We start from the raw sequence: 13,427 nt of genomic DNA on the forward strand, positions 1-13,427 counted from the left end.
GATTCTACCTTTTGTCACTTTTGTCAATTTGCTGGCTGCCTCAAAGTTGTTTTCATTTATTTTTCTGTTTCCTATTGATTTGGTATAATTCCTTCCCTGATATCCAGATGCACACACCCTTAACTCAAAGGGCAAGAAAAGGGATCCAGGGAAGGTGGAGTAGAAAAAGAGGAGAAGGAGGAAAAGGAGGAGAGAAGGCAGTCCTAGAAGAACATGAAGAGGTCCACTACAGCAGCCTTTTGGAGGCACATTCCAGTAGGGTAGAATTATTGCTTCTTTCTTGAGTTTGCTTCTCTTCATTCACTTTGGACCTTCCTCAGCCCCCCAGCCCTTTTTCCATCTCCATCTTTCCATTTCTCCCTTAATGCCTCACTTGAATCCAATTCACAGGCAAGACAAGATATCATCCTGTGATGTTCCCGGACAAGCAGCTACAGGAACAACACAGATCACATATAGGATCACTAATCTAGAGATGGAGGAAACTTCAAAGGTCATCTCGTCCACCCCCTCATTCTCTTCTTCTTTCCCTCAGCCAATCATAAGTCTTCTTTCTCTACCTGATTTTTCTCACCTGGTCCACCTGGACCCCATCTCCTGACCTCAGGAATGAGAAAGGGCCAGTGGGAAATAGTAGCCATGAACCCTACTCATTCAGGAGCAGGGGAGCCCTGATCAGCGAGGGAAGCAGGTGGAACAGCCAGCCCAGGCCTTCAGAAACATAGACACTCCACATTTGGGGGTTCTCTGAGTCCAGGACTGGGGACGTAGCATGGAAAGGAGCCTCCAGAGCCAGTTCACCAACAGTGAATCAAAAACAGCTGGAACACTGCCCTCCGACCCTACTAATGACTTGTTTATTGTCAGGGCAGCAGTGCATCAAGTCAGAGGAGTTCAGAGTGTCATTAATTGGCAGAAGGCCAGTAAATAGCACCAAATAAATCCCCTGGCTAAGGACCTAGGTGCAGCCACTGATAGAGCAAGGGCAGGAAGGGAACTGAGGGTAGGGGAAGTGCTGTGCACATACCTGGCCTCTTTCAAGTGGCTGCTTCTGCCAAGTCTATTTCTATAGGGCTGGAAGAGGGAAATGGGAGTACACCCAAAAGATCCTCAAGCATTCTGTTGGGTCTAAGAAGGAAAATCGAGAACAAAACCTCTCTTAGTCCTAGTCCTAGTCCTAGTCCCCACAGTGACAGTTTACAGGACAATCCTAGACCCTAGTACCTCACTTCCAGAAATCTGCACCATGGTAATCTGCCTCTAGTACTGAGGGGAGGTCATCTCCCTGGACATGGGCCTGAGGTCCCTGGATTGCTCAAGCCAAATGTGATGGGAAGGAAATTTTCTTAGCTAAGCTCTGTTGGGAGCAGGATCTGGGCATGGAGTTAGAACTGGGACTCAGGTAGAGTTTGAAATGATTTTCTTAAAAAAAGGAGAGATCGAGGATGATTTGCTATGATTCTGCCAATTTCCCCACCACTTAGTCATTTAGGGCCACTCAGGACTTTTGAATGAGGAGAGAGAAGGGAAAGGAGATATGAGAATAAAATGGAAACTATGAGAGGAAGATAGCCAAGGTTAGTGGAACAAGTGCTGGTCTTTGGCTCAGAGTACCTAAATATGATCCTGGCACTGGGATGAGCATTGGGACACTGGTCACTTCTTGAGCCTCTGTTTATTTATAAAATGAAAGGCTTGGAGCAAATGATATTCAAGTTTCCTTCGAACTCTAAATCTTGTATGTGGCACAAAAGGACTAGATGTGATTTGGTAGAAAGGATGCAGTCTTTGGAGTCAGAGGACTGAGTTTGAATTCTGACCATTTACTACATTTATTTCCTTGGCCAAGACACTTTCCCTCTCTGCCTTAGTTTCCTCATTTGTAAAATGAGGGAGTTAGTTTAGATGATGGGTTTGACACCCATCTGATACCTCAAACTGGTTAAGCTTCTCTGCCAAGAGATATAAATCTACCAAGATCATAAATCTATGATCCTATGTACATTTCACCAAAATTTCCCACCTTTCTGAACCCTGATTTCCTTATCTGTAGAATGAGGACAATAATACTTGCATTATTTATTTCTGAGGACTGTGGAAAGTATTTTTTACAGACTGAAGAATATGAGTTATTATTTCCATTAAGGTAAGAGAGAAAGCACTGCCCTTCCTTATTATGAATTTGGCCCTTAAATTCTCTTCAGAAGAAATGAAGCCAGTGGTCTAGGTGGGAACCTGAGACCTAGGAGAAGTCTTCACCCAATACTTGTTTTCTCTCCAGGGAATATTGAGTGTGCCCTGAGGGTTAGTGGGATTGAAGAAAAGTGCCAGGGATCTTGTTCCCCATGATTTATGATCTGCTATGTGGCTGGTAGATGATGGATTGGGGGCTGGCCAAAGCTGACACCCTATAAAATTTATGACCTGCAATGTACAGGGTCCTAGTGAAAAAAAGTGTGAAGTTGAGCAGTAGACCTGACTGGATGTCCATAGATCCCATCAGTCTCTAGGCCAGAGCTGGCACTGCTCTGAAATCTGATAACAGCTTTCAGGGTTGATTTTTAGGATTCCTGTAATGCCAGGGCTACCTGAGTGATCTCTGCCCCCCTCTCCCCCCACTTTCAGTTTGTGTCCCAGTCTTGGGGACTCCCAACAGGCTAGCGTCATTCTAGGATAGGAGTCCTCAGGATTCTCTTGAGTAGATCTAAATCTTAGTACTAATTGAAGTCTTTCTCCAGCTGGGTCAGCTCTGCTAAGGTAAATGTCCAGAAAATAGTAAGTAACCTTTTCAATTACATATCTGGAATGGGCAGATACTTCATGGTGTTGTTCATCTCTTGGACTTGGGCTCGGTAAGTTAGCAAGTGAATCACTAGAGGAATCAATGAAGATATATGAGCTTTTTAAAGTGAATGACACAGAAAAGGACACAGGCTTATTGAGCCTTCAATATAGCACCTGGGCTCCTGATCTTCAGTTCCTTTCCCCCTTGAACAAGCCCCTTAGGGTTAACTTTTTCATCCCATTAGATTGTTAGTTTCTCCAGGGCAGGAACTGTCTTCTACCTCTTTTTGTATTCCCAGTGCTTAGCATAGTACCCAGCACATGGCACTATATAAATGCTGCTTCCCTTATAGGGGTATTCAGGGAGGACTAGTACATCTGGTATGAGGGCTTTGGTGAGCCCTTTTCAGGGCTACTTATCCACCTTTGGTGTTCATCTATTCCCCAATTCTCACCTGTGGAACCTGGTAAACCATCTTGGCAGAAAGGCTAAACCAGTTTGATGTATTAGATGGCTGTCAAACCCATCAGTGAGGTAGGAGAATGTCTACCCCAAGCATGTGAAGACTTCCCCTGGTAGAGTGGACTGATGAGAACAATTTGTTCTGATAGCCATGAAGGAGGCTGAAGCAGGCACTGTGGAGGTATGGAACTTGGTCAGACATCAAAGATTCCAAGATCATCCACTGCATCCCAGGCCATCGCTGTTCATCTTGACTTTTGTCCTGACTCTGGACTTCAATGACTCCGGAAGAAAGAGAGGGACCAACGATTTTGTGCAGCTCTGCCTCATTTAAATCTAATTCCCATGCAAGTCAAGACTTCACCCCAAGATGTCATTGATCGTCTTCAGAAAAATGAAGTACAATAACAACATCTAAATATGAAAGGACCAGGAATTCAGGGGTTAGCTTGTCCCTGTGACTTTTTCCAACCTGCTTATTAATGTTCAAAACCTGGGGAACACTGAATCCCAGAGCTGTTTGCTGGTTATTGAGCAAATAACCAGTACTTAGTCTTCAGAGACTGAAAATTGGGAATTTTATACAGAATGCTCATCATAACCACAATGAGGTCTTGACTGAAGGACCCTGGACCAGGAAGAGGAGAGAAAATTCAAGACTGAACATTAGGACACCAGCTAGCTGAGAAGACCCTGTTCTTTCTTCCAAAGAGCTGGGCACCTGGAGTTCAGAAATTCATATTAGGGGAACAAGAGGTTTCAAAATGAAGACTGAGGGACCAGGAAAGAAACCCTAGTGGAGACTTTTTGGCTGGTTCTCATGCTAGGATTTCTGTCTTTTCCCAACAGAGCTAGGAAAAAAAACCTATAGGTTTTAATCTGAAAACTAACAAATATAGTGGCACCCATTCTTTCAGGAGGAAGAGAGAGCCACGGATTTTGGCTAAGCTAGAAGCAGATAGCAGAAGAAACTCCAAGTCAATTGGAGCAGCATCCTGAAGACAAGCAGAGACGGCATAGCAAGGAACAGTCCCACCAACCCAGAGACAATGAGTTTGTGTGCCCCGGCTCCATGGTCCCATAACTGCAGTTTTTTTACACATGTAACATGGCTACATGTTACCTACATGTGTGCTTCTTTACCTGTTACATACTTTCACTCTTATTAATCTTTCATGTATTTGTAGGAGAATGTGTCTCAGAAGTAGACTTATTTTGTTAGGACATGTCGGAGAAATATTTTGGTGGTACTTTTCTTACTATACCATTTCATTGAATGCCATCACTTTGAAGTTATTAATGTCTTGTGACTTAGTAGTTAAATAAAAAACAATCAATGGGGGGGTTCATGAGGTAAGCCATGATTTTAGAGAATGCAGACCCACAGATCACCTTGATTTTAGGGTATCCGGGGGAGCCAAACCCCATATAAAATGAGAAAATTAGACTAAATGATCTCAAAGATCTCTTACAGCTCTAGTATTCATTCATGAAGAAAAAAAAAAGATGACTTCTCAAGTGCTTTCTTTGATTTTGCTTGTAACATCTCTCCAGTCCTGATTATAAACACATTCTCCTTTTCACTACACATAGCCCTAAGAAAAAAAAAAAGACTACCCATTGCAGAGAAGGCAAAAGACCTAGAGAAGAGGTAGACAGGGAAAAGTAAGAGTCCTATAATCTGTTCTCCTAGTCTTAGAAATATAATCTTAACTGTATAAAGCCTCCAGGAAAATTTTCCTGGAGAATTTTCTGCCTTCTCTGCCCAGGTTGAATAAGTGCTGAAGTACATAGAGAATCAGGTGATTGGGGTTTTGGGTCTCCATAGGTGTCCCTTGGGTGAACATCCTAATATGTAGATTTTATTCCTGAAAGAAACAAAAGATCAAGAATGTGCTTTTTTGGGGAGGTGGGAGGGAAGGTGTATGGAGGTGAAAGGCAGAGTCTATTCTTGGAATTTCTCAACAGCTGGCTTTGGCACAGAATCTAAAAAGACCTGTCCCTAAATCCCTGTCCTCCGGCTCCTGGAGAGAGCTGGTTAGGTCATTAATTCCAGAGAACTTGAAGAGGTACTTTTTCCAGGACTGTCATAGATTGGCCCCTGGGGCTTCCCAAAGAGGCCTCTGTGCAGACAGGATCCTCAAGGAGGAGCCCAGAGCCATCATGTCAGATTGAGATGATTGCCCTAACAAGGGAGAGACAGCTGTCAGGAGTCCTGCACAGGCCCTAAGCTTCCCATTAATGAGACTTCACAGGGAGAGTGGGGGGTGTGGACAAGTGGGCTGGGAACAGCTGGAGGCCAGCAATCACCAAGGCAGCTGATTAGGAAACAATGAAAGAACTTCACTCTGGCACTAAGGTCAAACTCAAGGTATCCCTGGGAAGTGGAAAGGGAATTTATGGAGTAAAGAGTCAGTTCAGTAAGAGGTCTGTCTTCTTGCTCCATTGCCTGTCCTGAGCCGTAGACTGGAGTCAGTTCTGCACCTTCCCAAATGGACCGTAGCAACTTCTATCCCAGGAAAGGGAAGTAGGGTGAACATACTATCTTACTCCCTACTCCAGGACTCTGGGTTACAGAGAGAAACTTCTGGAAACATGAAATTGTCCTGGGTGTCATTGGTGACAGCCCTAGGGGGATTGGGAAAGTGAAAGATCATTCTTGGACCAATATTCTCTTTAGGAGTAGCCAATATTGTGTCAGGATGACTTACCTGAATTATCTTCTCACCATCTTCTTATCAGAACCAAGTAGGAACCTGAGCTAAAAGATAGCTAGACTTTCAGACCAGTTGAAAATCTTTTCAACTGTACCTTAAGCTGCACACAAGCTGCACAAATTACTACTCCTCTTAGTACAAAATGATGGATGATGGATCCCCTCAACAATAATAATGGAACTTGTCAGGTTTACAAAGTCCTTTAGATTGCTAATCTCATTTGATCTTCACAGCAACTTTGTGATACACCTAAGTAAGGTGATACACCTTCACAGCAACTTTGTGATATACCATCATTGAGGCAGCTAGGTGTTGCAGTGGATAGAGGACCAGTGCAGGAGTCAGGAGGACCTGAGTTCAAATCTCACCTCAGACACTTGATGTTCACTAGCTGTGTGACCTTGGGCAAGTCACTTAACCCCAACTGCCTCATTCTGGGTCATCTCCAGTCATCCTAATGAATATCTGGTCACTGGATTCAGATGACTCTGGAGGAAAAGTGAGGCTGGTGACCTGCACAGCCCTCCCTCACTCAAAACAAAGTCAAGTGCAAGTCATGTCATTATTTCTCTGATGGCATGGTCTTCTTGGGCAACAAAGGATGAACTCACACCCTGGTATTATTAGTATTCCAGTTTTACAAAAAAGGAAATCTCTCAGACTCAGTTGATTGACTTACCCAAAAGTAAGACTTGAACCCATGGCTTTCCTGAACTGGTCAGCTTCTCTACCCTTTATGATCCTATCTTAGAAGCATTTCTCTCTCTCTCACGAGAAAAAATATGACAATATTTATAAAGTGTTTTGCAAACTTTATAGAAATATATAAATGATAGCTATTGTAGCAAGTGAAAATCAGTGATGACTGAGAGAGTTTTGAGTACAATGAGGAACAGCCTATGGAAAAGGATGGAAGAAGGAAGCTGAGCTCCATTTATGAGATAGGGTTAAGTAGGCCAATCTGGCTGAAAGGTAGAGGGTGTAAGTAGGACTAATGGAAGATGTCCAGAAAGGTCATCTGGAACCATATTGTTAAGGGCTTTTACAGAGGGTCTCGTACTTTATCCTACAAGCAATAATGAGCTTTTTGTACTTGGGAGTGGCCTGGCCAGAATTATGCTTTAAAGATTTCAATCTGACAGCTTTGTGGGGAACGGATAGGAAAGAGGAGAAGGGAGGCAAGAAAACCAATTAGAAGGCTATTTCAATAGTTTGGGCAAGAGAAGATGAAGACCTGAACTAGAGTGATGGGTACATAACTGAAGAGAAGGAGACCAAAGAAGGTACATGTAGGGGGTTGGTCTGGGTGAGGAGAAGCCATATCTTTCTTCAAGAATGGAGCAATGGAGAAAAAGAGGAATAAGCCTAGGTCTGTAATTCACGCCGTGCATCAGAGGAGCTCAGGCAGCTCTGGAACCCGGGAAACTTGTCTTCTTTTGAGGGAGGGATAAGTTGAGTTTTTGGTTGGCTTTTACCTCTAAGGTCCCAGTCTAGGGACACTAACCAGGTAGGAAGCTTTAGGTTTCTTGCCATGAAGCTTCCAGGCATAGACAATCAAGATATAATAAATTCTAGAAAAGGGGCAGGGCAGAAAGGGGAAAAAGTCAGGAAAAGAGGACATGGTTGGGACACAGATATCTTACTGGATAGAAAAAGGTTAGCCAAAAACACAACAGGTTTTTCTAGCATACAGCAACTTCCATTCCACCACTAAGTGTGTGCCAGACTGAGCAGCTTGTGTAACTAGAGGCCAGAAGCCACAATTCTGGTCCCAAAGCCATCTCAGGATGCATTTCCCTTCTCCACCCCCTTGGTTGGGGTCCCTAGTTTCCCGAAGAGCTCTGTTTCCTTCTGCCCACCACAGTCCCACAGCCCTGCTCTCACCAACCCACCAGGGCTAAGAAAGCAAGAACTCAGGAGGAAACACTGTGGAAAGACCATAGAGCTGGAAGTTAGGAGGCCTGAGTTCTAGTCTTGACCCTCCCACTAACCAACTCTGTGAATCTGAAAATTCACTTTTGAGTTTCTGAGTCCTGGTTTCTTCATCTGTAAGGCAGAATGAATGGGTTGGGCGAGATCCCTAAGGCTCTTTCAAATCCTGTGATTGTATGGGTGTGGGAAGGACTAGCAGGCTGTGATTTCCATAGAAACTATATTCCCAGTTCTCAGCAAAGTTTACTTCTCCCCCTTTCAGAATCCTGCTCGTCCCTATGGCCCTTGGAAAAAATGAGATCCAACCAAGAGTTTATCTTCCTGGCCCTCGAAGTCCCTGAGAGAATCTCCAAGCCTAAATTTCTATCTGATTGCTTGCTACTTGTGATCTGTGTTCCCTCCCCTGCTGCATCCCTACTGTATGCCATCCCCTCCCCCATCAGTTTCAAAATGCCATCCCCCAGGGGACTCTTGGGAAATTCTCTGCCCCTACCCCACCCCCACATCAGCACCAGGACCCCGACTGGTTTGAAAGCACCGGGAGCTTCTCTCGCCCTCTGCCTGACCCTGCTCACCAGAGTCTGGGGCCCCTGACCTCCAGCTGAGTGGCTAAAACTGCTGCCAGGGACCATCCATCAGAACCAGTGGGGCCAGGGCTTGGAAACCACAATCTCCTCCCCCACACCATCCCTCAGAGCTACAATCTAGAGGGCTGCCTGGGCAAGGCTCTGAACCTCCCCTTTCTTTTCCTTCCTCAAAGGAGGTGAAGCAAGGAAAAGCACTCTGAAAACTGCAACGTACTAAAAAAATCTAAGATCTTATTATTGTTCACTTCCCTTCAGTTAAGTAGCCACAGGGCAGAGGAGAAAGACATATCCCCCTCTTTTCATTCTATTTATTTCTTTCTCTCCCCTCTGTGACCATCTTCCCCCTTCATACACACAGAGCTCCCTGCCAACATCTAAGGGAATCCTCAGTCTTCAACCTGGGGTGCTGCTGCATTCTACAGAAACCTAGGCTTCAAATGAGTGACAAAAAAAGAAGCTATTGATTCAGAAACAATAGTGTAGATTTGCATATCATTTGCATATTATTCTTGAAATGTCAAGATGCCACAGTCCCCAGGCTTTATCCTTTCTTTCAAGGCTTTGCTAAGGCAAATTGAGCTGGTGCATCCTGGAAAAACAGCTGGTTGTGTTGTGTACCAGCTGGGTCCTCGAAACTTCTCTTTCTACCTTTCTTGTCTCAACGGTGCTGATCTTCAAGGAGGCCTGTTTCCTGGGATCTTTGGTCTGAATGGCACCAGGGTCTCCTATCAGACAGAGATCTATAAATCATAGATGGATTAATCATAGAATGTAGAGCTGAAAGGGACCCGAGAGATCACATATTCTGACCCTCTTGTTTGATAGTTGAGGAAAAAAATCCATAGATTGGAAGCCATGTGCTTAAGTTCATACAGCTAATAACTATCCTATCCTGATTTGAATACAAGCCTTCTATTTTTACCGCCCCCTCTCCCCCATGCTCTTTACCATACTGCTTCCGGCCCCCTGCCCCATATCTTGCCATGTTCTAGCCAAACTGACTAAGAACTACCCCGCACTGCCTTTGACCATTCTGTTCTCTTATGCCTGAAATATCCTCCCTCTGACTCTTTTCTACCCAAATCTCTGCATATCCTTTAATTATGATACTGTTGCTGTTGTTTGGTTGAGTGCAACTCTTCGTGACCCCATCTGGGGTTTTCTTGGCAAAGATACTGGAGTGGTTTGCCATTTCCTTCCCCAGCTGCCATTTGTTATTGCTGCTATAGGTACTCCCTCCAGCAGTGTATATGAAAGCCTATCTTATCCAGTGTTATCCCGTTACCACCCTCCATCCAATGTGCTGCCCTACTTCCTCTAGATCACATAGATACCAAGGAAGCACAGGGACTATCTATCAGTTATTCTTCACTCTTGCTACATTGCTGACACACTTCCTTATCTGGTAATATTTCCCATTGATAACATCAATTACATATGGATTCTCCTGTACAATTTTTCACTGGTAATGTGCTTTGGCCTCTACTGACATTCACCATTGTTCTTGAGGTGACAATAACTTTAATTCTTTGGATACAGTGGTATTTCATGATGCACAATCAGTCAATAAGTATTTTTATGTGCCAGGCACTGCATGAGGTGTAAAGAATAACAAAAAAAAATAAAAAAAGGAAAAATCAACCAACCCCAAACACAGTCTTTCTCTGACCACTAAAAACCTTGTCCTTGCTCTCAAGGTATTTGTAGTCCAATGACAGAGACAACATGGAAACAGATACATACAAACAGGATATACACAGGTGAAGTTGGAGATAATTTCAAAGTAAGCACACTAAGATTAAGGACTGGGAATGACTTCTTATAGAAGATGAGACTTTAGCTGAGACTTGAAGGAAGTCAGAAAAAGCAGGAAGCAGAGATGAGATGGGAAAGAGTCCCACCCATTGGGGACATCCAGTGAATGTTCCTGGAATAGGGAGATAGAACGTCTTGCTCCAAATACATCAAGAAAGTGAGGATCATTGGATTACAAAGTATGTATGTATGAGGGGAGGGGGAAAGGTGAAGTATAAGAACATAGGAAAGACAGAAAGGGGCAGGTTATGAAAGAAGATTCTATATTTGATCCTGCTGAAGGAGTAGGAAATGACTAGAGTTGATTGACTATGAAGGGTGATATAGTTATATTTTAGGAAGGTCAATTTGACACTTGAGTGGACAATGGACTGGAATGAGGAAAGACTTTTGGCAGAGAGACTAACAACCTCTTGCAATAGTCTAGACCTGAAATGATAAAGTCCTTGTGCCATGATGGTAGCTGTGTCAGAGGCGAGAAAGGAATATAGATGAGATATATTGTGAAGGCAGTGACAGGACTTGGCAATTGATTGGCTATGGAAAGTGAAAGAAAATGAGAAGTCAAAGATGACACCAAGGTTGCAAGCCTGGGTGACTGAGAGAAGGGAGATACCCTCAACAGTGACAGGGAAATGAGGGCTCAGGAGGAAAGATGATGAGAATAGTTTTGGACATGTTGAATTTAAGATGTCTATGGTATACAATCAGTTTGAGATGTCTAAAAGGAATTTGGAGAAAAAAGACAGTAGGCCAGGAGAGAGGTTAAGGTCAGCTAAGTAGATCTGAGAGTCATCTGCATAGAGATGACAGTTGAAACCATGAGGGCTGATGAGAAGACCAAGTGAAATAGTACAGAGGGAGAAGAGAAGACAACCCAGGATACAAGTCTTGGGGGGCCCCTACAATGAGTGGGTTTGACTTGGATAAATATCCATCAAAGGAGATAGATCAGGAGTGGTCAGATAGGTAGGAGGAGAACCAGGATAGAGTGTTATCACAAAATCCTATAGAGAAGAGAGTATCAAGGAGAAGAGGGTGATACACAGTAATAGGCTGCAGAGAAGTTGAAAAGGATGAGCTCTGAGAAAAGACTATTAGACTGAGCAATTAGGAGATCATTGGTAACTATGGAATGAGCAGTTTCATTTGAACGATGGAGTCAGAAGCCAGACTGAAGAGAGTTAAGAACAGTGAGAAGAAAGAAAATAGAGCTACCTATTGTAGACTGCCTCCTCGAAGAGTATAGATAAAAAGGGAAAAGATATGGGAAGACAAAAGGAATGAATGGATTGAGTGAGGGTTTTTGAGGTGGGGGAGACATGGACATGTTTCTAGACAGCTATGAAGCAGTCATTAGACAAGGAGAGACTGAAGATAAGAATGAGTGGAGTTAATGGAAAGGGCAATCTGCTGGAAAAGAGCAAATGTAATGGAAATATGTTGTGCAAATTTGTGGTCTTGACAAGGTGAAGGGTCATCTCTTTTTATGAGAGAGGGTGAAGGAAGAGAAGTCATCTGAGTGATGTGAGATGAGGAGTAAGGGAGAAGAGGGAATTCTTGCCAAATAGCCTCAATTTTTTTAGTGAAATATAAGGCAATGTTTTCTGCTAAGATGATGGGAGGAGGAGGGCCATGGGAAGTTTTGGGAGAGATAATGGGGTTTGGAAAAGTACACTGTAGTGAGTGGCATAGTGAGTCAATTAAAGAGGTGTCAAAAGATTGGCTTGCCACAGTAACAACCCAGTTGAGTTTATGTAACATAAATTTGTAGTGGACTCAGCACAGTTTCATTTTCCCCATTTTTTTTTTAGTAGCTTGTGAGTAAGAGCAAAGGTAGTGGGAATTATCCATGGCTGAGGGTTGGTAAGGCAAAATCTTGGATGGGATAAAGGAGCAAAGGCCTAAAGAGAACTTGACAGTACACAATTGAACTGGTTCACCAAGGGGCAAGGTGAAAAAGGAAGGAGAATTTAGTCAGTACAGAGGTGATGGACTGGGAAAAATTGAAAGATGGAAGAATCTGAGATTGGGGTGAAGGCAAAAAACAGGTTTTAAGATTACAAGATAGAAAGAGAGGAGGAGTGAAAAAAGACTGTGATCAGATAAAAGAATTTCAGAGTTCATGCTCATAGGAATGCTGTATTTATGGGTAAGGACAACATCAAAGGTATGACCTTACTTTTATGTAACTGTGATGGAGTGGACAAGTAAGTCATGGGAAATAAGAGGAAGTGAGAGGTTAGGGTGTTTTAGGAGTATCAGTTTGTATGTTAAAATCTCTTAGTGTGAGGATAGGAGTTAGGAAAGAGAAAAAAGATAAGCTTGGCAAGACAACATTTATTGAGTGATTATTTGAGCCAGGCATTGTACTAAGTGCTGGGGATACACATGCAAACAAGCCTTATCATCAAGGAGGGGGGACAGTGACATTACCTGGCACGGGAGCAAGGTGTTGAAGTTTGCAAAGGTAGAAGCACTGCCAGGAGGAGAATGAAGTCTGGCTATTCTGGGATCCTCCCCAGAATGGAGGCCTCAGGAGGAATTCATCAACAGGAGAATGGGGTTGGCAAAGCAGAGGGATGATCCAGGCTGGGGAATTCCAGGGTGTGGAGGGAGATAACAGGGTAAGATTACAGATGAATCATGATGTTGAAGTCCAGAATCTCAGAAGCCTAGCTGAAATGAAGCATAACATTGCTGCAAGAATGTTGATATTAAAAATGCATCTTAATTACATGAAATGGAAAACCTTTTACTAGAACAAAATCAACTGGCTAAGTTAAGGAGGGAAATTGCCAACTAGGGGGAAAACTCTTAATATCAAATATTTCTCAGGGTCTGATATTCAAAGTATATAGAGAGTTAACAAAATACATAAAACCAAGAACCATTCCCCAGTGGATAAGTGGCCAAAGGAATAAACAATTCTCAATATAAGAATGATCAACTATTAAGAAACATGATAAAGAATGCTCCAAATCAATAAAATGAATGTAAAACAACTCTGAGGTTTCACTTTAAAATCAGAAAATTGACAAAGTTGATAAAAGATGGGAATATTCAATACTGAAGAAATATACTTTTCAATATAATCTATATTTATTTATGATATTCTATATATAATAT

At 43.0% G+C, this 13,427-nt stretch overlaps 1 long non-coding RNA gene across 1 annotated transcript in view; it reads right to left on the reverse strand.

The window, feature by feature from the left end:
- The window catches only part of LOC140505495 (uncharacterized), a 48,485-nt gene extending 35,358 nt beyond the window's left edge, over nt 1-13,127 (reverse strand). The window contains exon 1 of the long non-coding RNA XR_011967530.1: nt 12,735-13,127. This is a non-coding gene — a long non-coding RNA (uncharacterized lncRNA). The remainder of the gene's footprint in view (nt 1-12,734) is intronic.
- Nucleotides 13,128-13,427: the final 300 nt, after the last annotated feature.

This window comes from Notamacropus eugenii, chromosome 5 (genome assembly GCF_028372415.1).
Source record: "Notamacropus eugenii isolate mMacEug1 chromosome 5, mMacEug1.pri_v2, whole genome shotgun sequence".
Lineage (NCBI taxonomy): Eukaryota > Metazoa > Chordata > Mammalia > Diprotodontia > Macropodidae > Notamacropus > Notamacropus eugenii.